The sequence below is a fragment of the Aythya ferina genome (genome assembly GCF_964211825.1).
Source record: "Aythya ferina genome assembly, chromosome: 13".
NCBI lineage: Eukaryota > Metazoa > Chordata > Aves > Anseriformes > Anatidae > Aythya > Aythya ferina.
In genome coordinates this window covers 3,251,110-3,271,187 of record NC_140311.1, presented here as the reverse complement: position 1 = coordinate 3,271,187, position 20,078 = coordinate 3,251,110, and the positions used below count along the sequence as shown (strand labels likewise).

General features: G+C 33.8%; 1 protein-coding gene across 2 annotated transcripts in view; it reads right to left on the bottom strand.

Annotated features, from left to right (window-relative positions):
- KLHL4 (kelch like family member 4) overlaps positions 1–16,307 on the bottom strand; it is a 79,817-nt gene extending 63,510 nt beyond the window's left edge. Inside the window, exon 1 of one of the 2 annotated variants that reach the window (XM_084534673.1) lies at positions 16,184–16,307. The gene's annotated coding sequence lies outside the window, so the exon portion shown is untranslated. The remainder of the gene's footprint in view (positions 1–16,183) is intronic. The other variant, XM_084534672.1, reaches the window with a different exon arrangement.
- Between the last annotated feature and the right edge of the window lie 3,771 nt (positions 16,308–20,078).

Genomic DNA, 20,078 nt, shown 5'->3' with positions numbered 1-20,078 from the left:
TTTTCTTTTAAATATTTTTACATGTGGAAGTGAGCTATAAAATGTTGTGATTTTGTGGTTAGAATCGAAATGCTGTGTTTCATTACATCCTTAAATATGTGTGTGTGTGTGTGTACATTCTAGGGATTTTCTTCCAGAATGTAAGCAATTGCTAACTGCAAATCTTTCTTACTAATATAGGCTACATTGCATAAGCAGACAGGCATCAATTTTTCCAAGTATAGTACCATGACGTAGAGAACTGGAATAGGGTGAATGATAAATGCTGCAGATAGATGAGAGATTCACAAATTACTTCCTGGCTCCATGTTTCAAAGCCTACATTTTAGCAAGCAAGAGATATATAAGTGACTACAGGACTGTAGTCTCTGATTAGTTTTGATCTCTTTTTAAGCAGAAAGTATAAACAAAACAAAACAAAGTAAAAAGCTTAGAAAATATAAAGCTTTTTAGTTATCTCTGAAGTTCTGTCCTTTCACAGCAATGATGGTTGGTATCCAAATAATTCTGGACACAGCAGGCATATCTGGGTATAGTTGATGAGAACGTTTGCCTAGTAGTGCAACATTTAATATCTCTTCCACAGGCCTTATTAATTTTAGTCAAGACTTTGGATCTGGTAGATATCATACTTCTATGTTTACTGAAATTAGTGAAGTGAATAATTAATACTCACGGGACTACTGAAGACAAGTGTTCTTCTCTTGCATAATAGAGAAATTAGATGATATTAAAGCAGATGTTAAAACACACAGGTTATACAAAAATGTGTAAAGTGCTGATATAGCAAGGCATTGGCTGAGTTATGCTTACATAGTTTGAAAATGTGAGTAGGAAGAGTGTTTGTATTTAACCTTGTTAAACAGGACTAAGTCACTATTTGAGTTAGCAGGGAGCTCTTAGTGCTCTGTCCAGCATATTTCTGAGTCAGCTGGCTTTCCCCATAGTGACAGTGAAGTTCCTGAGCTCAGTTTGCTATAAGTGACTTTGTTAGTCATGTAGATCATGTTTTGAAATCTATGTATATGATTTTAAGGTGTGTTGGCTACATACAAAGTCTAACATGTATGTAACAGTTTTAGTTGCATCAGAACATTAGCATTCACTATGTGAGCAAGGTGGTCCAAATCTGAACTGAACCAGGAGCTATTCTTTACTTGGATCAAACTCATGCTAGAAAAAGTAGATGTGGTTTACCAGAGTGTATGTAAGGGTTCACTAAATATGTTTCCTGTTCTTAAAACTTCCAAGAAATTTCTAATTTGTGTACAAGTTTATTATAATATTTGCATAATGTATGGCAATGGCTGCAGAGGGATTTGAACACTAATGCTCAGTAATATGAAATATTCTATATTATTTCTTTGAAATTTTTCATAATAGCCTCAGTTATTTCCCAAGTTTCTCATACCTGAAGGTACTTAATGAATAAGTCTTACTCTGTTCAATGAAGCTGAACTTTCTAAATAGAAATTGCTCTAAAGATGCTAATTGAACTTGAGTTTTGGAACCTGATCTGTGGATTTTTTATGTTTTTTGTTTATTTGGTTTGTTTGTTTGTGATATCTGCATAAACATACTTAAAGAAAAAAGAAAAAGAAATAGATACAGAAACATCATGGTATGTTAAAAAACAAGCATCTTCTAACTGCCATTCCATCCTGCTTTGCTTCTTCATAGTAGTTAATGAATGTTTCTTGCTGTTTTGTCTCATTTTTCTATGAAGTAGGCAGTTCCTTGCAAGCTGTTAGCAGCTTCATTTCAGAAAAATTCTGTTTCTCTTAAATACCTGGACCGCAAGCTGCACCTTTCATACAGATAGAGCACTGCCTAAAGAGAGCTTTACCAGATGAACTCTTTCCCTGTGATGTAAATCTTGGTTAACATGTTAGACTGTTTTCATAGACGCATCATGTAAGACCATAAGTAATTAGTCACAGTCCGGAGTTGGTAATCGATTGGAATTCTTTGTCCTCTCCTACAAAGGTACTGTACCCCCATAATCAGAGTCACACTCAGATACATTCCAATTAAAACAGTTCCATTGTTGAAAATAATCAATGATAGGCCAGAGAAAGCAAATAAGGGAAAAGTTTAATTCTCTGATTTGGTGGTTAGGACAATTGTCTTGGGAGTGCTATTGGAAAGTTCTACCCACTTTCCAAAAACATGTATTTGATATTAAATAATCTTAATGCAAATGTGGAAAATTTCCATCTCTTCTCTGAGAAGTGTGCCATGACAGCTGTGAACCTTGCTCCTATACTTGAAATGTTGAACTAAGAGTTAAAGGGAAATTCTCAAGAAGCCAGGTGAGAATAAATAAAAGGCTATTTTAGAATGATAACTTTTCCAAACATGTGCATGTAAGAGTGTATTAGCAAGACTGCAGAGCCTCTTAGGACTCAGAAAGCTGTTTCTATTTAATTATGCAGGAACACTGTGATACAATCATGATATTTGCCTTAGAGTAACAAGACCAGTCACTAAAATTCATTGAATGCTACAGCTGTTGCAGAAGGAAAAGTGAAGCAAGCATAAACTTTAACTGATTTATTTTATTTTATAGAATTTTTATTTTTTTTTTTTCCTCTCTCTTTTTACAATGAATGCATTTTTACTATTTCTTATATGATCTTTACCAGTCATTTTCTTCCTTCTGGAACTGGTTGACTCTAGTGACATTGTTTTATGACTGAATATAAAATTGCCTATGAAGTTAGCAAAGCCTGTTAAATAAGCTGTCAAAACACAAACCATTTCATACCTTAAAGCTCAGTAAGAAAGACAATTTTATCCAACTTAAAATTAAAGTCTTTCCGTGTCACCTTATTGGACAGCCTGGAGATAGATTGCATACAGCTACTGTTCATTATGATGCATCTGTAGGCTATTCAGTTTCAATAATAAATGGTGAAAGAATCATCAGAGACTTAACAAAACTGGCTTGATAAAAGGGTTTTCTTCAGGAACATGTTTTAAACTAAAATGAAAAGATTATAAATGGACTTCATAGTATAGTATTACAGTAGGATTTGGGTAGATACTTGTCAGACATCTTTCTGTGTGACAGAGAATAAAGGGTTTTGTAAAGGTGAGAAAATAGTGCTTTGAGTGAGAACCTCATGTACTGCAGAGCAAGTATTCAACATGTTATCTTTGCATTTCTACCAAGGACTCCCTTCTCAAGTCTGACCAAAGGTATTTTTTATAAGATGAGAAGTTCACATTAATTCAATAACACCTGTAACATGTACCTGTAACATGTACCTGTGTACAGCTGTAACGTGTAACACCAACACCATGTGCACACACTGATAGAGTGAGAACTGGCTGAAAGGTACCTAATTTAAACACTGGCTGTAACTAACAGAAGCAGGCTTTATATTTCAGTGGGAATAATTTTATCTTAATAACACTAGAAATTCTGACCATCAGATTTTTCTTTAAAATTCAGCTATCAGGATCTAATCCTGTTTACATTAATGACAAAGAACAGACAGAATCTGATTTTCCTGGGTTCTTATTTACGTACTTGACTTGAGCAGCCTTCTGGCCAGAGATTATTAATGTCAGAAGGTTTTTAAATGTGTGTTTTTTTTTTTTAAGATTAGAGTTCCTATGGCAACAGGAAACTTTTTTCATAATCAATACTAGCAAAGCATTAGCACTTTGAACTGTGATGGTTGTACTAGTCCGTATTTGCTGAAGCACAGATGAGTACTGACATTTTCAAAATGATCCAATTATAGATCAGTGATACCTTGTGTAGAGATTTTGATATTATTAAATACTATAATATCATTTGGAGTAAAAATGTAATAAATAATTAGGAAAATAAATAGAAGGGGAACCATTAGGCCAAGCATGGTTCACTTGCTTCAATGCAAGAAGAAAACTTTTGTTTTACCCCCATCACCATCCTAATGTTCTAGCAGGAGGAAGTTCTGTTATGGAGATACTCCCTAGCTTCGAAGTAGTCTTTGATTAAATAAGAATGGTAAAGCAGGCTGGTATAAGACAAATTGAAAATAGTGCAAGAACAGCAATAAATGAGAAAGTCTTACATTTGTGTCTAATTTCAGACTGAAATTTATGGAGTGAAAAGAGAAACTGAAAATAAACTCAAGGCATTTCATTATGCGGAATTCATTATATAGAACTGCACTATTTGGCTTAACAACAATAAAAAGCATAAAATTCTTGTTTAAAAAAAGAAAAAGAAAAAAAAAAGCAACATTTCTTTTCAGATCCCTGAATGTAAGCCACATACGTTGTGTAAATGTACATGGCTTTGGCAAACACAATCATAGGGTCAAGAATAAAGATCTATGCAAAAGGCAGATAATACATACTATAGCAGCAAATGTCTCATACTGAAAGTGGAAAAAAAATAAAATTAAAAAAAAAAATAACAAAGGAAAGATTTCATCCTTTTTTAAATCCTTCCTTCCTTCACTTCAGAAATATTATTTATAATTACTTTTCTGTTTACATTGACATTGTTGAAATCAACAATGCTAAATGAAATAGAAGGATGGCAAACAAAATAGTTGTGAGCACTAATGTACTGTGAGCACTAATGTAATGTGAGAATTCCTCTTAAATTTTATTAAATTTAATTGAATCCAAAGATTAATGTTGTAAGTGCTGTAAAAATGTATCAACTGGTGGAAGATTAATTATGAGTGTAGTTTCAGTGGAGAACATTAAACTTCAGAAGTTCTTAATATAAAGCAAGCTACAGAAAATAAATATTACTGTAGATGGCAAAAAAAGAGAAAGGCATTTAAAGGATCTGAAACCAATACATAGCTGCAAAATGTTCTGTAGGCTTGCCTAAGACAATGAGAGGGACTTTTTTGTTTTGGGGGAATAGAAAGTCATTCACCTTCTGTAGAGCTTAAAGCAGATAGAATTTTAGAGGCATTTTTTTTTTCCTTGAGAGATTTGAAGTTAAACTTAGTTGGTTCTGAGCATCAGCTGTAGTTTATCTGCTAGTCAAGCCGCTTGGGGTTAAGATTTTATTGATCTTGAGGGATTTCCTGCCCTATAGGATGAATTGCTGTTTTAACAATAAATACCTTTAAAAAATGTACCCTACAGTGAGGGAAGAGTGATTAAGACTAAAAAACTTGAAAGCTATTGTTGAAACTTGCAAGCATTCTTTGCTATGGCTGTAATTAAAATCCTGAATGATAATCAAGCTTTTAGGCCAACTCATTCCATCCATGAAAAAACAAATACCAGTTTATTCCAAAAACATTGTCTTCGGCACATTTTGTTGTTTATCAAAACAAATACTGATTTAAACGCTATGTTGATTTTGTTAATTATATTCCCACCAATGTACCAGACAGCATTCTTTCAGAATATTAATATCTTTATGCAAATTACAGAAGGTTTTTTAGAAATAACTTTGCTGCTTCAAACCATTAGTCTGTTTTATGGGGTGAAGCAATCCAATTTTAACTGAGTTCAGGATGACAATCCTAGTTACTACAGTCATTACCTGATCCTTCAGATGGGGTGGATTGGGTTCATAGTTCATGATTTGCAAGACTCATATTTTCAAATTTTCATGTGGGCCTCATTCAAGACATACTTAAAGAACAGATCAGAATCAGAACTGATTCTTGTTCTCATTTTCAGGCTTTTAGCAGTCCTGTACTCACAGGACTCACCCACTCTTGTTTGTCATGCCCATTCCCTTTTGGAATACTCCAGTATCTTTCCTTTCTATAGCAAGTTGGACAGGGAAAAATACATAGTCCAGGGAACAGATCTCTTAGTCTTAGTCTCTGAGAAATAGTTTTTATTAAATCACTAGGTTTTACTGTAGTTATTCAGACAGTTACTAGGCTTATGGTGTGATATTCATCTAGTCTGTCAAATTCCTAATGATGAGGGGAGATTTTCATGGGCCCCCTGCCATGTATGTTCCTAGACTGATATATTCCTAAATGGCTTTGTGAAACTTAGACATCAGCAGAAAACATTGCATTTTCTGTCCTTGAGCAAGTTATTTTCTGGGACTACTTTGTGAATATTCCTATCTTTTCCTAGGATTTCTCTTATTGGAGAAAGTGATTTTTTGCCCCTTTTCACATTCTTCTAATCTTGGTATTGCAAAGAAAACCACAAGGAATCACTGGTAATAGCATTAACAGCACTAATAAGATTGTAAAATATCATTGTTTTAAGTCTTTATGTGCCAGTGAAGGCAGATTTAAGGGATCATTTAGAATCTCTGGAAGCTTCTTGTGCTCCATTTTTAGCTCTCCTCAACTCCTGGCATGGGAGCTGGATGTTCTCTGGGATTGAAGCTAAGTGGTGGACAGAGGTCACCCAGGTGATGACTGAATGGTCTGAGTTTTGAGTTCATTCTCATACAAGTCTTTCTGCAGTGTTTGTTGTACTGAAACATTTCACAAAGGCAGTAGTATTTAAGGAAAAAGTGTGTCACGAGCTATGTGGGTTTCAAAGAAAAAGACCAGAGGTAGATATTCAGATTTCAGATGGATAAAATTGAAATGAAATGAAATGAAATGAAATGAAATGAAATGAAATGAAATGAAATGAAATAAAATGAAAACAGGGAGGCAAATTTTACCTCTGGTTTCATTCCAGTTACAGTTAAAAACAAACAGGATTTTATGTCTACTGTGCATTTCAACAGACATGTAGATGCTTCATCTTAATAACTGTTCCCTTGATTATAAAAACAGCTTCTTGAGGATTGTGTGATTCTTTAAACTGGAAATACTGTCAGACCAACTTGGAGTTTTTTAAAACATAGAACTATATTATGGCTGTTAACGTTTGTTGAAATTACACAAATGTCTTTGAGATAAATACAAAAGTTTGTCTTAGTTTTCAGAAATAATCTTTCATAAGTAAAATGGATATGTGTTCTATTTTGGAAAACATGTTTTGTGTGTGTGTGTGTTGTGTTGTTTTTTTTCTCTGACAAGAACGAAATAGTGGTCTATTCTAAAGCTCTTAGGTTAATCATTCCAAATTAAAAGTATAAATCTAGATTAACAATAAGTAATTAAGTTGTTTCCAGGTATTCCTTTAGCACACTATTAATATCTGTTGTATAAATTTTGTGGAAAGTAAGTCTTTCTAATGCAACTTGTTTTGTTTGAGGCGTCTGTGTTAAACAGTAATGTAATCAGTTAAGGAATAGATCTACTGAAGAGCTTAGAAAAAATTGGAGGAAGTAGAAAATTCTTCAAAACAAGCTGTCAGGAAACTGTTGTGCAGCCTTCTAGAGATAGTCAGTTTGTGCAACAATTACTTTTTTAAAAGTACAAAGGTCTATTGAAGCATGAAACAGAGACTTCTGTCTGGCTTTTAAAAATAGGCCAGGTTGGAGGAGGTACAGAAACCCTGACAGCTTACATAAAAGGAGGAGCACATTTTAGGGAAAGAGATGATCAGGAGGATTGGGATGAGGTTTAGAAGTCATTGTTGTATTGATGTTTAATGTCCTTTGTCAACGCAAGGATAAGGGACAGTTGGGTTGTGTTTACAACATAAACACTAGAACAAATAAAAGGGTGGATTTATTAGTTCAGCCGTGAGCTGTTCACAGAGCTTTTTGTTTGGTGCATTGTGTTGTGAGTTTAGCAGAACAGAGCACATTAGTTCTGTCTGATGATAATGAACTCAGAGCAGAGTATGAATGAGATGAGGGGAACCATGGGACTCACAGTAATAGTTTCATAAGCATGCTGCTGTTTTCCTGCATCTGCATTATGTTTCACAAAGACATTAAAATGGGTTGTTTCCAAACAATGAGTTTCCTAAACTGAACAAATCCATTTAAACATAAGCTAGCTCTTTTGCTGTTACAACATAATAATAATAACAACCCTATTGGCACCTCTTAAAATACAGTTATAGCTATATTTCTAAGTCTCTTGTAACTTAACGCTTCTCAGAGCATGAACAGTACTGGCAGTCAATTAAAATGCTGAAGGATGATTTACCTATAGGAGTAGATGATCCAAACAGATGAAAGAAGTGTAATTATTATTTCTTATCTAGGAAATACTGCTTCAAACAAAATATATTTAAAAGAAACATTGTAGAGATATTTATATGGGGGGGAAGTGTAGAGATTTATGAACGACTAACTTCTTATTTCTTATAATTTCAAACAAGGCTTCTTTCTAACTGATTGATTCCTCTTGGAAACTAATTGTTTCTTAGCAATTCATTAACAGAAATCAGCAAAGTAATTTTCAGTATGTATTTAAATAGTACAGGACTCAACTATCTCCCTTCTTCATGAAGACGGTCCAAACTCTACATTAAAAATAGGAAGAAAATTTTATATCAGATAGTCTCCTTCCACTTCTGTCTTTTGTTGAATAAGAATAGACAGATACTTTAGTATTCTTTCTGGATTACTATTATTTTTATCTGATTTTTGATGCATAGAGCCAAATACCTAAGGCTATTAAAGGAATGTGCAATTTATCTTCCAGAGTATATGTTAAGACAAAATTCAAAATTATTTTTAACTTGCTCTAGAATAGTTGACTGCTCTACTTGCTTAAATTTTATATCCTGCTGAGCTGTCAGAAGTGGGGAAAAAACTCTCTGTCTTTTCTGTCCTTTTTAGTGTGGTATATTAGATATATTTTTATTGGTCTTCACAGTTTTACCCCATTATAGTGAGAACAGAAATGTGTTTTTAACTATAAAACATGAGGCAAAAATTCAACCCTATTTCTTTCAATGCCCCATTCTCAGATGGTGCATTTTATTGGTAAAACTTCAAAACTTGTGGGAATGGCATTAGGACTACAGGCCTAGTTAAATACATCTTATACTAAAAATAGACTTGCTAAAATGTTCTTAATGGTTTAAAAAACAGTTGTAGGTGAGAACAAGTATCCAGGAGCCAACAGTAATTATTCACAACGTGCTGTTTAAGCATTTCATATCTTTACTAGCTTACATCATGGCACACATTATGCATTTGATCTCACTATGTGCAGAAAATTTTACACTTCTAGGAATAGAAATGGTTAGTACTTCGATTTCCTGTGTTTTCCATTTCTACCATTATGGTATGTATAAATCTTCAAAAATATATGCGATTGAATAAATGAGCTCTTTCACTATGCATCACTATGCATAGGTAGAGATCTAAATTTGTGCACAGCAGCTTTTCTTGTGCAGTAATGTCAGAGTTCAATAATTAATTATTTATACATGATATATTAAATGGAAATATCTGTCATCAAACTGTGTCAGCAATGCTGCATTCATTCCATGGTTGTTTTTTTGTTTTGTTTTGTTGTGTTTGTTGTGTTTTGTGTTGTTTTTTTTTTTTGTGTGTGTGTGCATGTGTGTGTGATGCATTAGGATTTAAAGGAAGTTGGTTTTAAGCTTTTTATAGTCACACGTCTAGTAATTTTAGACAAATTTTAGACAAATACTCAAGTTAGACTTCTTAATTACAAAAAAATGTATGACTTGAGCCTACTTCCAAGTACTAATTTTATATGAAAGGATTAAGAGTGGCCTTTGGAAAGCAATCTCAGTTCTCTTATTAAGTCACCACTGCTTCTCACAGGCAGCTTTGATCTGCTATTTGCTAAAGTCATGCAGCCTTTTCTTTCTTTAATAGAGGTTTTATACTGGATATATGTAGAAAACTACATAATATATTCAAATTCTTACTTAACATTTACTGAAAGACTGTAATCCATACAAGATGAATAAACAACCAAATAAGAATAACTCAGAACATCTGAGTAAAAGATGAATAATAAATGCATGCTCCACTGTCAAAATATCGCTGACTTTCAGGACACAGCAAAATTTCTGAAGGACTGAAAGTCAGGTTTCAAAAAAACCTCCAGACATTTTCAAGGCTTATGTAGAATTACTTCTCACACATATTCTACCTCTGCTCAGCTTCACCATATTTCTTCCTAACTTTGTGATGTAGTTAAATACTCATTGCCAATCACTCTCATTGTCTGCATTCACTTTAGTCAGACTGGTTCACCATTGGCAAAAGTTTGTAAAACCATGAAGTTTGAAGAGAATCATAGGCTTCTTGCTCTTGACTCCTTTTCAAGCTGCTTGTTCTTGATGAAGAGTGGCTACAATGGAGGAGAGAGACATAAAATTGAGGTGACCCAGGTAAACTGGCTTAAAGACAGTAAACTGAAAGATGTTAAAGTACTATAGCCGGACTTGTTGAGGGGAGTGCTTTGGGATGGCTAGGTTTTGAACCAGTAGCATGGAAAGGATTTTTGTGGTCTGAGTGGAATGCTTAGAAAAAGGAACTAGTTTAGCTACAGTTATTGAAAAGAAATAAAAAGATGTATCATCAGATCTTCACCTCACAAAGCATTCCAGTGTGTTTATACAGAAGTTTCACTGAATAGTTATGAACATAAAATGCAAAAAGCGTAATGGCGACATACAGAAGTATGAATTAAGTCAGCAATCGAAAGCTGAATGTGGGCTAATTTCTTATATTTTTAAATACATTCTTTCCTTATGCCTCCTAAAACAAGAATGGAAATTAAAATAGAATCTAATTAAATTTCAAATTGCTTGAATAGTATATCCTCACAAGCACCAAAGCTTATAGCCACTGTGGATTATTTATCTGTTATGAGTTATTTTGCATGCTCTAAACAATTCTCTTTGACTATCAGTAACTCCTTTTATGAACAATAGCATACAATTTGCTTGTTGTATTACACGAGTGGTTTCAATATGCTTCCAGTGTCTCTAGAGACTCAGTGTGTGTTATATCAGCTATTGCAAGTTGATAACGGTGTCACATGTTCTTTTCCATTTTAATGTAGTGTCATACAAGCTGTTATACAAGTTTCCATGTCTCAGACTTCTTGACACCGTCCAATTATTTTGAAATTCTAAAGATACTGATACAACCAAAATGAACCAAATAAATATTGACAATGTGAAGAGTAGGCACAGAATAATAATAATAATAATAATAACTGAAACAGTGAAACAGTGAAACAGTGAATACAAGTTTTGTGTATCTGATTTGTAAAAACATTTTTATAAAATTAAGATACCTAAATCCCTTAAACTAAAAGTTGAAATATTATTTGCACTGGAGTTTACTTTGCTCTTTAGAGTTTTCCTGGGGGGTGGTTTTTGACATTTGTTTGTATCTATCCATATCAGACAATAAAGGCACACTAAATCCCACTATACCAGGTTTCCTGTGAGTCATTTACTGTTTTGCACTCCCAAATCTATGACTTGCAACAGTTCAAAGACAAGAGAACATTTCGCTCTGTATTGGAAACATTTAACAATCTGTTCAGCTCACATCTGAAATACAATATTGGCTAGATATTTTCTACAGTATTAATAAATCAGACTGTTCTGAGATGTATCCGATCTAAACCATAAAGAGATATGTGTCCATACCTCAGTCTGAACCAAATGATACCTCATTGTTTTCCTCTGCAAGAATGTGAATCAAGTAGACTGTTGATTCTCTTCAACAGTTCTTATGGTCATAAAAGTATAAATAAATAGGGAAAAAAAAAAAAAAAAAAACAGAACACCTTCAATCTTGTCCCAAATTTTGTTAAGTGTTTGCCAGTGATTATTAAAGGTCACTAATTGACAATTTATTATGTAACTATTTATCATAAGGTCATATTGTTGCTGTTACTGTCATATCTTTATGTATCTTATTTCATTAAAATTTCATTCTAGCTGATCCTGTTTAAAGAGACATGTTTAAAGAGACATGTAGGACTAGGACCTCCAGAGGACCTTTTTAGCCTGAATTAGTCTGTGTTTTTTATTTTTTCCACATGTAATTGCAAAGATGCCTGAAATGCACTGGCAATCCAGCATCTTTAATCATGCTTTAGGTCTTACTTTATTTGTACTGATCAAAAATATCTCAAAATGACCTTTTTTAATTGAAAATCACTCCAGAGTTACAGAGCAAAATTAGCCCACTACTCAAGTCAGGAAGTAAGTCATATATTTAAGAATTCGTGGGCTTTCACCAAAGCTAAGCACACTGCCGCCCTAGAATACATGGTGGTGGTTTGTTTTGGTTTGGTTTGTGCATATTTTTGCAGATTATTTATAGCACAGAGTTATTTGTAGTGTATACTCCAGAATTTTTGAGATATGCCAGATTTGCATACAGGAAAAAAAATGAGAAAGCATTGGCCAGACTATCTGCTGCTATAACAGATACATATATATATTCTTTGGTAAGGGAAAGTGAGACGGATGCAAATTCTTCCATCCCATTGACCTTGTTCAGTGAGCCTGATCTAGATTATGTTATACCAATCATCATGCAGTTGGATCTGGTTGTAAATATAATATGACATACAGACTTTGATGGAGCTGATTTACCCTTCTGGGTACTTACATTTCAGTCTGTGGGATGAATCTGGGGGCTTTTTCTGTCTAAAAATCCTGAATGTGCAGTGTAGAGAGAGACAGAAAAAAACATAGCTCCTCCAAGGGATGATGTTACCAGATATTATTGTTCCTTGGACATTTTCTGTGTAATTTATAGTATCTTCAGTTAATGGAACAAAACTGACATTGTCTTATTCTTCAACAAGATAATTATCCAGCATATAGTAAAAAAGGTTTTATGTCAAGACTTTGTATTTTCATAAGAGAAACAGAAATAGACAATCCTGTTCCTTTTCTGAACCAAATACTGAAATGTATTGCACACTGCAGATTGTTCAATCTTACTGATATAGAAGTCAAATTAATCCCAACTCATCTGTGTTTGAAGAGTCATTGTGCCAAATTTTAAAATACAGCTGCTGAACACACAGTTGCCCTAAGTTTTCATTTATCCATGTATACTGAAAAGCAAGGTAAGTAGTTTAGTCCAATATAAAGGGGTGCGATAGCATGACAATTTAGAATCATCTAATACTTTAAAAATTATTTTAAATAAATACATAATAATATTAATAAATAAATATGAATAAATAAAATATAAATAGTAAATAAATAAATATAGCCTAAATACAATATATTTAATTTAGCACCAGTATAGGACAGCAGCATTTTGTAAAAGGGAATTAACAGGAATTTTACAATAATTGTATATAACGTATGTTTTGCACACAGGTTACTTATGTTGTTTGTGCCCTGAGAGTAATTTTGTTTCTTCTATAACACACATCAGTGGATTTCTTTTTTCCACATACCCTGTCATCACTGCATATTTTGGCCTTTTATATTTGTGGAGGACATATTTGACTCCTAGCAGATTTAAATTGAGGAGCACAGGTCTCACCAGAACAGAGGGTTAAGGGACCCTGCTTTGCAGAGCTGTAAATGTGTTAGCAAATGGTTTGAAAATGGGGAGTGGTCAATCCTCCAGGAGTTATAGGCATGTACTCAGTCAGTTCTTGGTTTTCTACCTTAGAATCTGTTCCAATGAATATAGAAAACGTGCTAGAAATGGTAAGTATGTGCAGAAATTGATATTTAAATGATGCATCACCTTGTTCTGTGCTGGGTGTTTTCTGAAGGTGTTTCTTTGTCTGCTAGTATTTTATAGTTTAGCTCCAGGTATGAGTAAAGTTAATATGCTGTTGTTGCAGTCTGAAATTGTTCAAATTTTTAAAAAATATAGATATATTTCTTAACTGTAGGACTAAAAAGAAATAAATATATTGACTAGTTTTCAGTAGGTTGCAAAATGTATCTATTAACAGTACAATGAACGGTCAAACTAAAGAAGTATTTAAAAATAAACTGCCAGGCTAGTAGTTCTTACAGTGGAGCCTAAACCTTACATTATCTAAGCAGTATTTATAGGAAGAGCAAGGTGAAATACAAACTTCCTCATCCCAAACTTATTCCCCACACCTGATCCAATGGAAGTCATCTCTACTGCACAAGAGAATTAGGCAAGATAATCAGTTTTTATTGATGCTGCCAGCAAGGTGGTAGTTAGTTTTACACAAACTCTTCTTGAGAAAATTATCTGAATCTGATATCTCACTTTACATAGGCATTTGAGTACTTAGCTGTCATCACTACCTACACAGCTTTGAGATACCCAGTGTTTAAAAAAAGATAGAACTATCTTAATATATATACATGTCATGAAACTAGGAGGTAACTGAATTGTTTTCTTCATGCTTTTTCCTTTTTTAACTCCTTCCACTGAATCTGTGCTTTAGAGCAGTTACTGAGGCACTCTCCAGGCATGCTTTGCTGTATCCTGCCTCTGCATGGGAGGAAACCGTGCAGTGCCACATTGCTTTATGCATTCAGGTTGCCTTTCAAAAGGGCAGCTGGAAAATAAGCCAGTACTACAACCCTCCAGTCAGTCCCCCAGTGTATGCAATGGGCAGGCTCAGTGCTTTTGGGATGCTGCCAGGAGGGCCTCTGGGAGACAGAGCATCCGTGCCCGGCAGAATCAGGCCAGACCCAGAGAGTGGGCCATGCAACTCAGGGAACCCCTCACAGCATTGCCAAGGGAAGCATGATGAATTACAGAAATAAAAACAAAGCCACAGAGAGCATCTTTCATGTTTGCTGATGTAATCATATCTCCCAACTAATTTGTTTAATTTGTCTTTCTCCTTTTGACAAAATCATGCTTAAATTGCTTCTATCGTTATGTCCTACTCTTTGATTCTGTTACATTCCTCTTTTCTTGCCATCAAATTTATCTGCATCAACCACAGTAATTTTAGCATTCTTGAGGTTATCAAGCTTTATGAATGATAATACTTTAAACTGTTTTTTTCCTCACTGAGGAGATGTTTTATAAAGATCCACTTCCTCTGTTCATGTACAAAAAACTAAAGCCTACTTCAGAAATGTTGTAAGCTTTTAGGCATCTGAGTACACTATCTAGTTGAATCTTTCTTAATGAAATTGTTTATTTATCTTCACTGTAAATTAAGGTTATGGTCAGGAATACATGATACTGTAATTTAAACCAGGAAGTGGTGTGAGGGAAAAGATACAAACAGTGAACAATGGAGAAGGGAGAGCAGGTATACAGAGACAAGCACCCAGTTGAGTGAAAGATTGCAGTCATGCTGATTATTCACCTAGGGTATTGCTTCTTCCTGGCTTGCTCTTTTTTGTATTCTTGATAGCAAACATTATAGGACATACTCACTTTGCCTAGCTTTATGAGCCTTCTGAGTGTAATTCAGAACAACAGGCCTAATTTAATTGCCCTTAAATCACCCTCTGGAGGAGCCTCTTTTTCCACTGGGGAACATAGAGAGTTTTGTTTCAGATTATTGGTATCTGGAATTAAGCAGTATGAATATTCCATATAATGTACTTCTCCCTCTTTCCCACCATGTTTTCAGATAAGCCTCAAAAGCATCTGTCAAACTGAGGGCATTCCAGTAATATTTAGTTGTATAAGACATAATGCAACTCTAACTGCAGCAGCTGTGATTTCTAACGTTTATTTTTAACTTTGAGAGATTTTATTTTAATTAAACTGGACAATGAATGACACAGCTGATGGAAGGGTTGTTAGTATATTCCCCTGTGTGAGGAGATATTTTTCTCTTAATTTGACCAATAGTATGGTGATAAAATTACAATTACTTAAATGTTAATAAGTATGTATTTTCACTCAAACAAGCAGCTATTTTACCTTATTACCTGAAATTTAAATTATTAATGAGGCTAAATTTATTTGGAAGCTGACCCTAATATACATGTTCTAAATTACACTATTGTAATTAAGGCATTCATTATATTTAGTGCCTGTATAGTCAAGTATTTCAAGGTTAAAAATGCAGATTTCAAAGCACAATCTTTCTCTCTACCCACACACAGATTATGTGTTGTATATGAGAAGTAGATATTTCCTCTTCTGTATATCAGCTACCACAGGGAGTGCTCCACCCCTTGTCAAAACCTGGGCAGGCTCAGATGTGAGACCCTTTGTAGAGGTGTACTCTGCCCTTTCATCAAGCGGGACTCCTAAAAGATTTTGGCCACATCATTGGCATTTCTCTGCAGTCCGTAAAAAGCAGCAAAGTCAGCTGCTACAGCCTTTCTAAGATGTATTGTTTCCGTGATAAGCTCCTGGTTTTCCTATGAGTTATTCCAAAGGCTCAAATAATAAACATGCAAATGATATGTCAACATAGGAATCAAATTAAATTTTTTATCCTACCTTTTAGAAGTCTGAAATGGAAGTAGCCAACTTTCAAATAATGGCACAGTGCTGCAAAAAGATCTTGAGTTGTGGAAGGCTTTGAAATAAAAGAATTGTCAACAGACGCGTATGTTCTCGTGTTTTAGTGACAGATTATTTTAGAGAACTCTCTAGCCCATTTCCTATTTCCTTTGCCCTTGGTCTGCTGAGTAATATTTGTATTTTCCCCTAAAACAGCATATCTTCCTCTCTAGCCGGAAATTTCTGATAAATGTTCTCCATTGTACTTCCTTCAACATCTACATTAAATAATGCCTTTACCAAAGATCATTTCCTGAGGTCTTTACCTTCAGCTTTCTGAACAACATGTAGCCTCAAGATTGTGTTGCGCCCAACTACTACCACTGTGTGTTTCTCAGGATTGTAGGAAATTTTCCAATCTCCAAATGTAAATATTTCAGAAATTGCTTCAAAAATTGTTACTTGTCTCTTCTGTAGGGGCTAACTTATTTTAAATGTAATTTTATTTAATTTTAATTTAATCATTTAATTTTGGAACTACCATAACAAGTACTTTAATTGGAAAATGCTGAAACAGGATGATATCAAATAATAAAATTCCACTTAATTTTTATTCTATATTTCCAGTTTGGTTGGGAACATGTTCCAAAAGGATACAGTTATGTAAAAATTTATCCAAATAGTTTTGATTCCTTAAATAGTATCTGAACTCTGTAGAGCTTAGTATTATCACTCATGAGTAGATCAGAATATGATGGCACTTCCCTTGCTTCCCATTTGAGGGTTGTAATAGTAGTTTGCTCTTTAAGCACAAATTGTTTTTTCTTCAGAAGCTGAGGTAGTTTTAATAGACATGTGATAGAATATGGTATGTGTCTCTGTCTTTTTTTATCTGTTTATTTAGTTTCCTTCTGGATTAAAATGTCCATGTAAAAAAGTTAAATACAGCTTTGAATTTCATTCCTGCTTTCTGACAAGCATATATAAAAAAGGGAAAGCAACTAAAAATTGGTCCAGCTTCAACCAGATACCTTGGTTTAAGTTAGTATCTTCAGACACAGAAGTAGACTGTAAAAGCTCAGTGGAACTTATAATTGTTTTTGGTTTTGTTTTCCTAAGATTGCACACAAAAGCCTAGCGGGATGAGGCATCTTTTTTTTTTTTTACATCTTTGTTCTATAGTTTCTTTCTTGTGTTAACTGAATTTTGCAAGAGAAAATTTCTGGAAATCAGCATGGCCCGTCATGAGGTTTCCTTTAGTAAACATGAAAGGTTATCTTTTTTTTTTTTTTTTCCCCCGTATCCAGAGCCAGTAGTGATAAGAAAGAATGAAAATTGTAAATAATTTAAAAATAAAATTCTTAATCATATGTCACACTGGAAAGGAATGAAGAATCCACCAGACACTTACAATTGAGGTTAATTTTAGTGAGCTTAAATCAAAGTGTGGAAATATAAAGTATTGATTTTTGTTTGGTATGTGTGTTCTGAAAACAAAGGAGAAATGTTATTTTTGAATAGCGAGGATATATTCCCCTTGCTTTATTGATTTTAAATTAAATAAAAGGTATGTAAGGCAATAGTTGAAATTGCTTTGGGGAAAAATAAATGCTACTGAAATTAAAAATAAAATATAAAATATCAAGTAATGTCATTGCAAATAATTTATCACAAGATCATCTTTCCAGCTGAGCTTTCAAAAAATCTGTCATTGGTTTCAAGGCAGTGTACTGTCCGTAATATTTGTTGCACAAACTTTAACATTATGGGCCACTAAAATACAGACTGACACTTAAAAAAAAAAAAAAAAAAAAAAAAAAAAAAAAAAAAAAGAACAGTACAGAGCAGTACGGTTCACTATTATTTCAATTACTTGGTGGTTCATTATTTTCTTTTTATTATTATTTTAATGTCTTGGACTTGTTTTGGATGTTGAGTTTGTAGATGTTAATTGTTCATAAAGGCCCTTTGTTTAAATACCTGAAATTTTAACATAGGAAGCCACCTGCTGATGAGAGACAGAAGGTAGTGTTCTAGCATAAATGCTTAGAGACAGCTTTATAGCTGAGATCATATGTGGAAAGGAATTCTATATATAAGTGCATTTGAAAGTAAATTTGTTACACCTGTTCTACAGCCACCATAGTGTTGGATACAGTGTTTGAGCATGTTGATATACTGTGAGATCAGTTCTTAGCAAATGAGATGCAGCATTCATTTTCTGTGGCATAGAACTGAGCACTGCTGAAAAATCTGAAGTGTTCAGCAATGAAATTCATTCAGCCTATAAGCTTTAAAAAATTAGAAATATTTTTTAGATACATAGTTTGGGATTTACATTTTTCTCTGTTTTTCTTTAATTGTGGTCTCCAGAAATGTAACATTCTTATAGGAACTGTGAGGTGTTTCCGTAATCCCAGGATGATAAGAATTTAACTAATGTTACTAAATAAGTGTTGTAAACCAACCAGAGGCAGAAACATGGGTGAAGATTCTAATATAGGTAGTTAATAGATATTTCTATATATATAGCATTTAGAGTTCTTCAAGTTTACAGTTATTTACATGTATATGTGTAGAGATAAGAAACCTCTGCAGGACTACTCAAATAGACCTGGCAGATTTGGGAAGACAGGAAAACTAATCACATTTCTTTTCTTTCTCTTTCTAATTTTGCTGACCATATGCTTTCTGCCCGGCAAATTCAGGTCATCTAATGAGGCTTTCAAACTAGCTTACAAGTTGTTGAGCTCATACCATACATGGTGATCAAAAACTCACTGTATATCAGTTGGGTAGAAATTAGCATCTGCCATCTGTCGTAATTGTGATAGTTATCACCACATTGCTTATGTGGAGAAAAAAATATCCTTGATGTAGATGCAATTGGATTCCATTTCCTTCTACTAGTGCTTGGGAAAAGGAAAACCCAAAAAAAGCATTAGGAATGTAAAAATCAGAGATTAAAATAACCTGTCAATAGAGAAGAGCATTTATTTTTAACATTAGTTGGCTATCTTGTTGAAACACAAAATTAAAATTTTATCATGAAAACTTATCTAATGCTGTCCTACCATAAAATAATTATCTGCAAAACATTTTCTGTTATTTCCCATGTTACTATTCTAATACATTTATAAACTTGTCCATCATCTTGGCATACTTAATTAAAAAAGAATTATTTCCCCAAATGATTTTTTAACTCTAGCTAAGTTTTCTCATGTCAATCAGAACTGATTAAAAATTGAAAAAATATAGTCACTTAATACTGACATTCATTCATAGCAAGACCATGCAAGTGTAAAGACTTTTGGAAGAGGAAAGAACTTGAGTAATTAAGGTAATTTAGTTGAATGGGTGATACTTGACTGTGAGACAAGGAAGGGAGAGTCAGGACAGCCTGATGAGGAAGATGAATTTTCAGGCAAAAGGTACATTAAAAGTGTTGTGAAGTTGCATTCAAGGAAACAGCTGCCTTCTTTCTTCTATTAATATTCAAAATATTCTGTTATATTCAAAAACACTGGTCTCTATAATCTTCATTAGTAAATATGATCAAAGATAAATCTTCCATCAATTTCCTGCCTAATCACAGTAAGTTGCTAGACTGTGACTTCTGTCTATGAATGAGGCATATCCTTAAAGCCAAGGGTTTAGCTGATTCCAGATTACTGTTTTATGTGTAAATAACGTAATTCATAAAACTATGATTATAAAACAAAATGCTTTTCCCCACAGCCAATTTGTGTATCAAAACCATCTCTGTGTGCTACTAGTACATATCAACGAAATACAACCTGTTTAAATTTGTAGTGGGTGGAAATCGATTTAATTTTCAGTCTTGATGTAATACTGTAGCTACATTATGGCCCATGTTGTAAAGTACTATTTA